Genomic DNA, 13,498 nt, shown 5'->3' on the forward strand with positions numbered 1-13,498 from the left:
GCGCCGGGCGCCGCCCAGACCCCGGCCGAGATTGGGGCCCCGTCGCGCCGGGCGCCGCCCAGACCCCAACCGAGATCGGGGCCCCGTCGCGCCGGGCGCCGCCCAGACCCCGGCCGAGATCGGGGCCCCGTCGCGCCGGGCGCCGCCCAGACCCCGGCCGAGATCGGGGCCCCGTCGCGCCGGGCGCCGCCCAGACCCCGGCCGAGATCGGGGCCCCGTCGCGCCGGGCGCCGCCCAGACCCCGGCCGAGATCGGGGCCCCGTCGCGCCGGGCGCCGCCCAGACCCCGGCCGAGATCGGGGCCCCGTCGCGCCGGGCGCCGCCCAGACCCCGGCCGAGATCGGGGCCCTGTCGCGCCGGGCGCCGCCCAGACCCCAATGCTGATTGGGGCCCTGTCATGCCAGGCACAGACCCCGATGCACCTGGGCATCTGATATCACCAGCCCGCAGTCCCGCCTCTCTCCTTTGTATTCTGTCCCAGGTAATCAAGCCACCTGGACTCCTCTCCTCTCAGCCTCTCCTCCATCTGGCTGGTCAGGTTACCGGGGTCCTCTCTCCGCACCCATTGGCCTCCCACTGGCCAGACCCGGCTGGGACTCCTGAGCCCATTCTCCAGGCCAGTCCCTGGCCTTCTGTAACAACCACCTCCCTCTCCCACCACCTCGTTAAACCAGTAACACCCAGGGAAACTGAGTCCCACCCCTCGGCATGCAAACCAGTGAAAATAACAAGAAAACCCCCCCACTTCGGCACAGCCTCCCTGGGCTGCAGCCCTCTGGCTGGGACGGTGGGATGCTGATGGGCTGCAGGCGGGTGGATCGCTGGGACCTGAACCAGGGGCACTGGCTCCCCCACACGACGTGGGGCTGCACACATAGGTCAGCCCCAGGACAGTGTCCCCGTGAGCAGCTGGGCCGGCGGGGGAGGGGCTCACTCTAGGGAGAGGCTGGAAGGGATTAAAAGTCAAAGGCCAGATTGCTTTGGCAAAGGAGGGCCTGATCCTGGGCAAGTACAGTGCCTCCTGCCGATTCCCACCAGCCAGGGGCCTGGCCTCAGAGCCCCGTCCCCAGTAATGAGTGACCAGCCTTGCCCCACTGCAGGTGGCTCTGTCTGCACCAGGCGGGGGTGGGGGGCGTGTTTCTGTGCAATATTGTTAACCTGTAAGGGCTAATGGCTGCCAACAAGCCAGTCACAGACCTGGCTAAAACTGCTGAGCCCCCTTCAGTCAGGGTGAATGGAAGGAACAATTAAGCGCCTTTATGCTGCGAGAGCTAGAAATAGTGGGTCACCACCCAAGGCACTGGGCTGCATGGCAAGGTCTGCTCAAGGCTGGGATAGCAAAGCGGTGTAGGTCAGGACCTGGGGCACCCGCTGAGCTGTGTGTAATGGGGAGCCAGGGCTTGGATCCCGGGGGCTGCACCATATTGGCCCCAGTCCACAAGCCCTCCAAAGAGGCCGCTGCAGGGCCACTGGCGTTTCACTCGCGCAGTTCTTTGTGCTGAAACGACAATGGACTAAATGGGAAAAGCGGGAACCGCATGCGCAGTCCAGCGCACTGATCGAGGGGCTCAGCACTCTCCCAGGACCCTGGGCACAATCATCACTTGTGATTGATCACCCAGCTAGCCATCGGACAAGGGCGTTCATCATGTGACCGCCGTGCTGATGTCATGAGCGCGGCTGAGCGCGGCGGGCTGCCCGTGGATTATTGCTGGAGTAATTAAGATGGAATTAAAAGTTAATTCCTTTCTCCAGAGCGATTGCAGTACAGGATAAGCGGCATGTTGCAGCCTTTGTGTGAGTTAAATCGGATTGGGACAGAGGGGGAGGTGGGAGGCTGTGAAGCGCCGGGCAGGAGGAATAAGCGGGGACTGAGATGTCTCTCTTTGACGGGGCCCATCCTTGTCCGACACGCGAGGGTCTCGGCCTGGCGCATTTGCAGCCCCCCTGCTCCAGGACTAGACCCTTCCGGAGGGAGCAGGAATCCAGCTCAGCTTCTTCCTCCCAGGGCCCGGGGGCCAGGGGAACCCGCTCAGAGCTCCTGGGCGGGCACGGAGGGCATGTTCTCTCTGTGGCATTAGCAACTCTTGGTGGGGTTCTGTCCAGCCACGGGAGCTACCACAGCTGCCCTGGCACGACTCTGAGCTGCCTCTGCCCACACTGCAGGCCGGGAGGGGCTGGGGGCTGCCAGGAGCCCTGCTGCAGGCAGGTGGGAGGAGGGTGGGGCCTGGCTCGTCAGGGTGTGGCAGAGGAAGACCTGCGCCGATGGACAAATCTCACACAGATGCCTCGTCTCGCACAGATGCCTGGCTGAACCAGCCCAGCCCCTCGCCCCTCCAGCCTCTCCATGTGCCCCCTGCAGCCCCTCGCCAGCTGCCTGGGCTCTCCCCAGCACCGTCAGCTGGACGGGGGCCCTGGTGCAGCCTGTGCCCCGGAGGCAGGAGCCAGGGAGCAGCCGTACACTCCAGAGAGGGCCACCAGCTCCCGTGTCCCCTCTGCCTCAGCAGCAGCAGTTCAGACTGGGAGTCCCCCGTGCCCAGCATCCTGTCCCTGGCAAGGGGCTGGCAGGCGCTTCAGGGGAGGTGAAAACCCCACCACACACCCTGGGCTGGCTGCTCAGACCTGGCCCATGCTGCACCTGGGGCTCCAGGAAGACGGGCTGGAATTTTGAATTTAATTCTCCTCTGTGCTGGGGAGAGGCTCCAATGGCCTGCACCCAGGGCAAGGTTTGCTGTGGTGATGGGGTGTGGGAGCGTCCCCGTGGCCCCTCCCCACAGACAGGCAGCAGCAGGGAGGGGCTCAGGTGGGAAGTTATCTGCTAGGTGCACTGGCGGCATGAGATTGGAAGCGTGGAAGGAAAGGAGAGAGCTGGGCATGGCTGGAGGGACGGCACAGGAGTCCGGGGACACATCCTTCCTTACCCCACTGCCCCACTGTACAAACAGCAGGGCCCCTGGGGGCTGGCCAGCTGAGCTGTAGAACTAGTGAAAGGCAATGCTTCAGACCCATGGAACTCCCTGCTGCAGGATTTCTGGGCATTGAGACAACCAAAACTAGGCTGCAAGAAAGTGCTGGATAATCCTGGGTCCCTCTTCATGCAGGGGTGAACCAAGCTCATGTATAAGGGAGCAGGGAGGAACACACATGCTCACCTCCGCCCCCCAGATCCAGCTGTGTCGCAGGGTCTTTGTCCGGCCTAGTAGAGGTGACTTAGAGGGCTGGAGTCTCCTCTGGCCGTGGCCTCCTCGCTGGGTATCGGAAAGGCCCTGGCTCTGCCCGGGGCTCTGGGGAATGCAGCTGAGGGAGGTGCACACGGCAGAGGAAGGTTGGGAAAGTGAGAAGTACAGAAATCGGGCTAATGCCACTAAGGGGATGAAATGAGCCATTGGCAGGAGTTGATTCAATCCTGTCAGGCTGGGGGAGGCGCTTGGCAGCCCTGCCCTCTGCACACACGGGCTCTGTGCCAGGCTGTTCTCGGGCCAGGAGCCAGGGGCCAGAGCCAGAGGCGGCCTGGTAGGAGCGGAGGCCCCGTGCGCTCCGGGGCGCTGGCTGGGGCTGGGGGGGACGCCAGCCCCAGAGCGAGCGCAGCGAACGGTGCGTTGGCGTCGTCTCTCGTTCGTTCCTGCTGACACGTCCCAGCCATCTGGATGCTGCATGGCGAGGCTGTGTCCCAGAAAGCTTTGCAGCACAGACCTTGGTAGCCTGCCATCAGGTCGGCATCTCCCTGCCCCGCCGCACACGGTGAGCCCAGAGCCGGGCGGGCGCCAGGCATGCAGAGCAGGGCTCCCCCTCTGGCCTCTGGGGGGCAGGGGCGCAGGCTGGGTCCTCCTGCCACCATAGGGTGGGGGTATGCCCAGGGGCTAAGCCCAGAGGGGCAGGACTCTCACTATTGGCTCTGGGGCTCCTGGGCACTGCCACCAGCCAGACAATGACCACAGGGTGCCCCCGCTGACACCGACTGGCACATCCACACAGGCAGTGCCAGCCACTAGACTTGGGCCTGACGTAGAGGCCTTCGCCAGCCCACAGCATCAGGGCACTAGCAAGGCAGAGCAGGAGGAAGAGACGGTCAGCCCCAAACCCCCCAGCCCAGCTACGCCACGCTGGCCCCTTTGGACCTGGGGTGCATGGCCGGGGCTGGGCGTGTGGCGGGGGCTGGAGGCTGGACATGTGGTGGGGGCTGGTCTTGCAGGTGCTGGGGCGTGGCAGGGGCCGGGTGCTGGTCTTGCAGGTGCCAGGGTCATGGTGGGGGCCAGGGGCCGGGCGCGTGGCAGGGACTGGGGGCATGGCAGGAGCTGGGGGGGCAGGGGCATGGCAGGGGCTGGGCACATGGCGAGGGCTGGGATTGCAGGTGCCAGGGGCGTGGCAGGGGCCAGGCACAGGGCGGGGGCCAGATGCATTGCAGAGGCCAGGAGCTGGTCTTCCAGGTGCCAGGGGCATGGCAGCGGTCGGACGTGCTGGCTGGGAGCACATGGCCGGAGCAGGAAGGGGCCCCAGCCGCGAGGTCTCTGAGGCTTTTCAAGCTTCTGCCTTGGATTTTCTCTCCAGCCAGCCAAGCAGAAATCTCATTACAGCTGAGCACAAAGGCCTGTCTCTGGAGCGCAGGGCTGGTACGGGGGAAGGAGAGGCTGGTGCAGGTGAAGAGCAGCGGGGGAGGAGTTCAGGGGCACCAAGCAGCCACCCAGCGTGCAAAGGCGCCAGGGATGAGGCTGTTCCATCCTGCCCTTCTGTAGCCCCCCGACCCCAGTCCCAGCCTTACACCTGGCCGAAACCTGCCCACAGCCCGAATGCAGCGCGGTTCCTCTCCCGCTCCCTGGCAAATTCTTACATGGAGATGGCAGCAGGTTTCGAGCTAGGGTCAAGGGTTCATGGCTGGAAGGTTAGCCACTGCCATCCAGTGGGTCTTTGGTCTTTGGATCATCTCAGACCTCGTTAAATCCAAGGAGTGGGCTAAGCACCCTTCAAGCAGGCCAAATAGAAGGAGCAATTAAATGCCCCTTTCTGTCATGGTAACTGAAAATAACACAAGCCACCACCCAAGGCACTGGGCTGCCCTGCAACATCTGATCAGAGCTAAGCTGTGAGGTCTGAGGATTTCCTGAGAGTGGCGGAAAGACAGCGCCAAAGAGAGAAGCAGCCCTGAGAGGGAGCAGGGAGACAGAGCTCCCTGGAGCACCAGGCTGGCTGCAGGGGCAGGATGGAAACTGCCTGCTGGTGTTTGTTGCTATTGTGGTCAGGGACACATGGCTTTGGGTCCATTCCTTGTAAAGAAACAGGCTTGCACCCGGGACAAACCTGGCTTGTAGCATCCGTTTCACCCCCTCACAGAAACAACCTGGGCTCACAGATCCACAGGCTGGGTGCTACGCCTCTGGAGGACCTCTGCAGTGGGCCAGACCCCCGAGGGGGCTCAGGCTTCCTCCAGGGTGGGCCCCGCGGCCTCACCGCCTCCTCTGGGCTCCAGCCCCCCGGCTCCCCCCGGGAGCTCTGCCCAGCGAGTCCAGCTGAGCCAGACGCCGCCGGGAGAGACGTGTCCCCTCCGCGGGGGCAATGCCCCTCGCCCAGCGTTTGCAGCGACACTCACCCAGCGCTGGGGTTGGGCAGGCAGCGGGCACAGCACAGGGAGTCCTTAGGGGAGCCCAGAGGGAGGCAGGCAGCCCAAAGCCCAGCCAAGCTGTGGGAACCCCTTGTCCAAGCTCTGTCTGTCCCTCTGTTTGACCTCCTCGTTCAGACCCCAGGTACCTCCAGTAGCCCACTCTTATCGCCCATCTCACAGGCTGGGATCTGAGCCACCCTGCCAGGGAAACCACCGCACACTGCTGCACCCCCCCCACCCATGGAACCACGGCCCCCTCCAAGGGCAACCACTGCACACACACCCCCCTGCAACCGCCACACACAACCCGCTCGCTACTGTTCTAGTCAGCCACAGCCTGCTGTGGCCCGGTCGGTACAGACTTACGGGGGGCCTAGCCTGCAAGTGCTGCAGAATTCACACCCATGCTCCTGCCACCCGGATTCCAGGCCCAGGGGTGTGGGGAGCCGGCTGGGCGTTCGCCCTGGGCCTGGCGCTCCCCTGACCCGGGGCGGGCTCCGGCTGGGCGTTCGCCCTGGGCCTGGCGCTCCCCTGACCCGGGGCGGGCTCCGGCTGGGCGTTCGCCCTGGGCCTGGCGCTCCCTGACCCGGGGCGGGCTCCGGCTGGGCGTTCGCCCTGGGCCTGGCGCTCCCCTGACCCGGGGCGGGCTCCGGCTGGGCGTTCGCCCTGGGCCTGGCGCTCCCCTGACCCGGGGCGGGCTCCGGCTGGGCGTTCGCCCTGGGCCTGGCGCTCCCCTGACCCGGGGCGGGCTCCGGCTGGGCGTTCGCCCTGGGCCTGGCGCTCCCCTGACCCGGGGCGGGCTCCGGCTGGGCGTTCGCCCTGGGCCTGGCGCTCCCCTGACCCGGGGCGGGCTCCGGCTGGGCGTTCGCCCTGGGCCTGGCGCTCCCCTGACCCGGGGCGGGCTCCGGCTGGGCGTTCGCCCTGGGCCTGGCGCTCCCCTGACCCGGGGCGGGCTCCGGCTGGGCGTTCGCCCTGGGCCTGGCGCTCCCCTGACCCGGGGCGGGCTCCGGCTGGGCGTTCGCCCTGGGCCTGGCGCTCCCCTGACCCGGGGCGGGCTCCGGCTGGGCGTTCGCCCTGGGCCTGGCGCTCCCCTGACCCGGGGCGGGCTCCGGCTGGGCGTTCGCCCTGGGCCTGGCGCTCCCCTGACCCGGGGCGGGCTCCGGCTGGGCGTTCGCCCTGGGCCTGGCGCTCCCCTGACCCGGGGCGGGCTCCGGCTGGGCGTTCGCCCTGGGCCTGGCGCTCCCCTGACCCGGGGCGGGCTCCGGCTGGGCGTTCGCCCTGGGCCTGGCGCTCCCCTGACCCGGGGCGGGCTCCGGCTGGGCGTTCGCCCTGGGCCTGGCGCTCCCCTGACCCGGGGCGGGCTCCGGCTGGGCGTTCGCCCTGGGCCTGGCGCTCCCCTGACCCGGGGCGGGCTCCGGCTGGGCGTTCGCCCTGGGCCTGGCGCTCCCCTGACCCGGGGCGGGCTCCGGCTGGGCGTTCGCCCTGGGTTCACGTCCCAATGCAGATGTTAGGTGGCAGCGAGCATCAGGTTCTACCAGTGGCACAAGCCCCGAGCTGCCTCGTGGGGAAGCGCAATCAGCTCAGAAGTGCCAGGGCTGGGATTTGCTGCTGGCTAATTACAGTCTAACAATGCTATATGGACAGGGTTGGCACCTCGAGAGGCGGCAGGATGCCATGATGCTTTGGGCCCTCGGTCAGACACCAGACCCAGCTTGCAGCCCTGCCCGGGACCTGGCTCCGTCTGCAGGGACAGGCTCTGTGACTGCCAGGGACAGGCCCTCGGGCTGTGTGGGAGCCAGCAACAGGACAGTGCCCCCCCAGGCCCTGGCACGGTTACGGTGCAGCTCTGGACACAGCATACTCACCCCAGGGGGAACCTGTAATGAGGGGGGCTCCCCTCCTGCCCCTAGCCCCACCCGCGCACCTGCTCCCATCCTCCCCACAGCTCTGGGCAGCCCGCTCTGGCCCTCTGGCTCACTGCCAGCCCAGGGGGCCTCATGCTGCGCTCCTGCCTGGTCCCACCTGCAGCCCACATCCTGGGAGAGAGAGCTGAGCGCGAGTGCTCCTGGCACCCCTGCCCCTGGCAGTTCAGACTAGTTTATATCAAGGGGAGAAAGCAGGTTGATTCCTTTTAGCAGGTGAAATTAACCAGGGAGAAGAACAAGGCCAGGGGCCTGTCTGTGGTGTGGGGAAGGACAGGGAACCCCGGGACACCCCATAATGCAATGCTAAGCTGTGTCATCCTGCTCCACCACTAGGGGGCACTGTGAGAGAAATACCTTCTTTGAACCACCCTCAGCCATACCTGGGGGAGCATTGAAGGCCCTTGTGACGAACACAGCGGGTGCCTGTCAGCTCTGTGACCAGGCCAGATCAGGACATGACATGGAGTCCAGAGTAAACTAAGAGCAGAGACAGAAAGAACAAAGCAAGAGCGGCTGCAGGGTCTCATCAATATCCCGTCATCAGTGCCCCAGAGAACTTCAGCACTGACCAACCCTCACAGGATTTTGCAAGATTTCACATTGCAAACAAACTCCACAGAGACACTGAAGATATACAGGTATCATCCTTAATTGATGCTATGGGGAAGCAGGCAGAGGATATCTTTAGCACCTTTGACTTTTCTGAAGACAGTCACAAAGAGGACTATGAAAGGGCCCCTGCTATGTTTGATGCCTACTTTATACCCCAGAGAAATGTGGTTTATGAAAGAAGCATGTTTTCAGCAGAGAATCCAAGAACCAGGGAGAATGTTGAATGTTTTATAAGGGCTCTGTCTGCACTGGCTGAAAACTATGAGTTTGGAGATGCAAAACACAAAAATAGACAGGTTGGTTGTTGGGTTAACAGATAAAAACCTTTCACAGCAGCTACAGTTGAAGAGAGATTTAACCCTAGCCCCAGCTATCCAGCTAGCAAAGCACCCAGCATTAGTCACACTCCAGAACAAAAGGCAGGAGCAACCTGAAAAACCTGAAACTAGCTTGAAGCTATAAACAGACACTTGAGAGTTAAAGTCATTGTCAGAAAACCCCTGAGGCAAGGAGGGAGAACTCCCAGGCTGAGAGTGACAAGTTCCAGCCGTGGAAAAAGTCATATCCCAAGAGATGATGCATGTCCAGCCAGACACACACAGTGCAATAAATGCAAAATATGGACTTTTGCAGCTCTTTGCCACCCCAAAGCACTCAGAGGGTTGACTCCTATTACAGACAGTCAGGAGCCATTGTTTATGGAATTTATCACTTGTGATGACACGGACCTTGCCTGGACAGCGAAACTGAGTATTCATAAAACGAACAGGAGGACTTGTGGCACCTTAGAGACTAACACACGGATTAGAGCATAAGCTTTGGTGGGCTTCATCGGATGCGTGGAGTGCAACACACAGTAAGAAGAGAGAGATGCGTCCAGAGAAGGGGAAAGCTGCCAACTGCAAGGGGCCCGAGCAGGTTTCTCTGCCGCGGTGCTCTCCGGTGCTGCCACAGCCCATTACTGCAGCCGGGCTGGCACCTGCCCCTCTGACTGCCACACATCTCTGGCGGGCAGGGAAGGCCCAGGCCTGCGAGCAGGACCCCAGGCTCTCTAGCCAGCTCTGCTGCCATCTCACTGGATGCCCTGTGAGCCGGTGCCCTGCACTGGCTCTCTCTCCTCCCCAGAGACGGGGCGTGGGGCAGCCCCACGCCGGACAGGGGCCCTGCTGGGCTGAGTGGGGCTGGGCTGGGGGCTCACCTAGCACATGCCCAGCACAAGGGGGCAGCCGGGCCCCAGCGCTCGGGGCTGGGGGGCCGAGGTCGCCCCGTTCCAACTCCCCCCGGGGTCCAGTGCCCAGCCCCGGAGTGAGAGGCACAGGGGCTCCAGGGGAGACAGGCCCAGCGGGAATCACCCACCAGGGCAGCGCCCAGAGCTGGGGACCCCTCGCCCCGGACGGCGGCAGGTTACAAGAGAGGAGCCCAGCGAGTGTCCATGCCCGCCCTGCAGTGCGACACCCCAAGCAGGGTCCAGTGAGAGCTGCCCGATGGCTCTGGCAGGCAGGAACGCTGCCATTAATGGGCCCGGGGTGAGCTGCCTGCCTTGGGAGCGGCGCTGCGGTGCCGGCCAGTGGGGTTATGGCAACATCTCCTGAACCCCCGACCAGCCACCGCAAGGCACTTTGCAGCCCGCAGCTGGACTCTGCCCCCACCTCGCTGGGCCTGTCCCTGGAGCGCCCGCTGGAGGGGGGCAGCTCGCTTAGTCCAGGGCCTCTCTCTCCAGGGGCTGCTTAGCCTAGAACGGCACCGGGTGGGGAGGGCCCCCGGGGTGGGGGGTGGCCAGGGCCTGTCCCTCCGGGGATGCAGCCAAGGGGGCTCCGTGCAGGAGGCTCCCCAGGCTCACAGGTGTTGGGGGAGCATGGGGCAGGGCGAGTCCTGGGGCTGGCGGCGCTGCCCTGTGCGGCCGTGAGCCCCATGCGGGCGAAGCGCAGCGAGTGGGAAGTGCTGTGTGGCCGCACCGTTTGCAGGCGGCGAGCGGAGAGTGGCTGATGGCCCTCGCCCCTGCACCAAGGGGCCTTTGAGCAGAGGAGAGGCAGCCGCGTGTTTACTCCTGAACAAAACAGACGCCGAGACGTGGCCCGGGCGCCGGGCACTGAAAAGAGCTGCGGAAACTCTCCCTGCGGACGGGATTAGCTGCAACGCGGGCTGGCGCGTCACTCAGCACAGGCTGGGCTGCTCCCTGCCCCCCACCCCATCCCGCGGTGCTGCAGGAGACCCCGCATCTGCCCCTGCACGGCACTGCGCCCACCCAGTGCCCGAGCCGGCCGGGCCTGCCCAGCTGTCAGTAAATACCGACCCGCCGCACGAGGGCAAGGGAAAGTCGGTCCCGCAGTCAAGTGCTGGCAAGTTAGGGAACGTCCCTTCTCCCTGCAGCCGGGGAGCGTGGGCAGAGCCGGGGGTCGCCCAGCAGCAGGCACAGAGCAGGAGTCCTGAGAAGAGCCCCGAAAAGGAAGGTCAAAGCACGGCCCAGCCTGGCCAGCCCAGAGCAACGCCCGAAGCCGAGCTGGCGAGAGCTCCATCCATTTGCAGGCCCTGCCCTTCGCCAGCCCCTGCGGAGAGCTCCCAGTTCCTGCACAAGCCGGCGCGGACCCCCCACACCTCCCAGGCCTTTGCTCCCTCGCTGGGGGCCTTGATCCAGGGCCTTGTCTCTCTGGCCTCTGCTGATCTGGGTCAGTTTCAGCCAGTTCCTTAGTGAGCCTGTCCAACCCCAGACCGGGAGGGGACTTAGCCCCCTTCCCTCATAGCAATGCAACATCACGGGGAAACTGAGGCACACATAGGGGCCCATAATAACAGTTCCCTTTGTCCAGCTACCCCCTCCCACTGGGCCGGCCCTGGCACTTCATGGCAACTTCTTGTTACTGAACCAGCTGCCTGCATTAACGCAGCAGGGCCATGTCCTCAGCACCATGGCCTGGGGACCTACAACCTGGGGCTGAGCAGCCCGAGACACAGCCCCAGAGGAAGCTGAGCTGCCCTGCTCCCTCCCCTGCTCCACGCACAGTGTTAGCCATTCACTGATGGAGCCGGAGCCCCCAGCTCGGCACCCAGGGGCCTCCCCTTCCGTGCAGGCAGTGCTGCACATGCTATGGGGCGGGAGGGGCTGGGGGCTCGACAGCCTCCCCACAGAGACCCTGGGGGGCAGGGCAGGAGGGGATGCTAATGCTCTCTAGCCCCATGGAGGGGCTGCGGGTGCAGAATGAACCCACCCCGCCAGTGGGGATGGGGCAGGGCAGAGCACCAGGCTGGGAAGAAGAGCTCAGCGCAGGCCTGGCCGACCCCCTGACCTGGGCACTGGCTCGAGGGCACCTGCTGCCTGCCAGGAATCCCCAGGCAGGCAGAGATGGGCAGAGCGGGAGTGGCGAGTGGTGATCGGTCAGTGCTGCTGTCCAGGGCACATGGTGCCTCTGCCATGCCCCAGGGCTTGGGTGCCCAACTCTGCCTGGCCAGAAACTGACCAGCCCCTCCCTGCACCACCCGCGGCCAGCAGCGAGGCCGCCCCAGCTCCTGCTCCGCCTGGCACCTTCACCCGCCGAGCAGGGGAGCCAGGCCTGTGCAGTGGTGGGCACAGGACCCCTCCCCTGTGAGCAGAGCACTCGGGTCCTCCAGGCAGCGCAGCCCGGGGGGGGGCATGACTGACGCCGCACTCCGCCTGCTGCTCCGGGAACGAGCCGGTGGGTTCCCGGGCCACTTAGAGACCAGGAGTCATCAGCCGAGTCACCTGAAAGTGTCACCCCAGCCCCCGGGGAGCCACTGCCTCCCGCCCCACAGAGCCCCCCGTATCCATTCACAGGCACCACACTGCCAGAACAGCTCAGTGTCCGGTGACGCAGCCAAGCCCCCAGCAGGGAGCAAGCTGAGAACAGCCAACTCCTCTCCCTTGTGACCCCGAAGGCCACATCCAGCCTGGGTCCCCAGAGAGCAGCAGGGCAGAGCCAGCTTGGCTGAGACGCTCCCCATGCTTGCTCCTGCAGCGGGGCCGGAGACTGCCGGCCCCAGGAACGCTCCCTTAGTGCCCCATGCCTGGTCCCCGCAGGGCTGGAGCCTTCTTGCTGGGGCACGGTTCAGCCCTGCCCGAGTCCCTGGGCAGCCTGAACCCATCCCCACCCTCATGAGAAGCAGGCTGGGGGGGAGCAGCCATCACCCCATCCGTGCCCCATGCCGACACTCCACATACAGGGCTGAGAGTGGCCCGGCCCATTGCCCCATCCCCCCACCTGCAGGGCAGCCAGTGCCAGCCCCACGGCCCAGGGCTCTGTGCACCTGACCCCACTGGGGGGATGTGCACGGTGGCCCCCTGTAGCTGACGCTGAGGGCCAGGGGGTTTGGCTCCACATGGGGTGAGGGCGTCGCACACGGCCCAAGCCAGCAGCTCCTGCTTCGAGGCTCCATGCGGGGCCTGGGGGCCACGCCAAGGAGGAGACATTTTCCGTGTCTCACGGAGGTGGCCGAGATGCCCTGGGGGTGGCAGCAGGGGCGGGGGCAGGTGCTTGCACAGGTGCACGGCAGAAGGTGGCTGCAGCTGCGGGCAGGGGACAGCCAGAGACCACACCAGCAGGAGAGTGAATTTGTGTGGGGGGGTGGAGGGTGAGAAAACCTGGATTTGTGCTGGAAATGGCCCACCTGATGATCACTTTAGATAAGCTATTACCAGCAGGACAGTGGGGTGGGAGGAGGTATTGTTTCATGATCTCTGTGTGTATATAAAGTCTGCTGCAGTTTCCACGGTAAACATCTGATGAAGTGAGCTGTAGCTCACGAAAGCTCATGCTCAAATAAATTGGTTAGTCTCTAAGGTGCCACAAGTCCTCCTTTTCTTACAGCAGGGAGGGGGAGTGATGAAGTGGGGGAGTTTCTTGTTTTCCCTTGTTTCCTATGGGGGATTTTCTTGTTTTTCCTATGGTTTGCATGCAGAGGGGGTGGGACTCAGTTTCCCTGGGTGCTACGGGTTTAACGAGGTGAGGGGAGAGGGAGTTTGTTGGGACACAGGACCGAACTTGGGAGCCCAACCACTGGCGTGGAGAATGGAGACCCCAGCTGGTGACCTGGTGGCCCAGCTCGGGAGGCCCAGCCGGGTCTGGCCAGTGGGAGGACAATGGGAGGAGAGGAGAGGAGAGGAGGCCCAGGCAACCCTGTTTACAACCCTGTTTACCTGCAGAGAAGACAATGGGGGGAGGGGGGCTTGGGGCCGGTGATATCAGAGGCCCAGTTGGGAAGCAGGGGGGCTCTGGGCTGGAGGGAGGGGGCAGGCAGAGCCCCCCTGGGTGCAGGGGAGACTGGGATGTGCTGTGTTGAGGGAGGCAAGGCCTGAGGCCCTGAGAGTTTCCTGTGCTGGGTTCAACGCTCAGTAAACCCTCCTGTTTTACGCT

The sequence above is a fragment of the Caretta caretta genome, chromosome 8, assembly GCF_965140235.1.
Source record: "Caretta caretta isolate rCarCar2 chromosome 8, rCarCar1.hap1, whole genome shotgun sequence".
Taxonomy (NCBI): Eukaryota; Metazoa; Chordata; order Testudines; family Cheloniidae; genus Caretta; species Caretta caretta.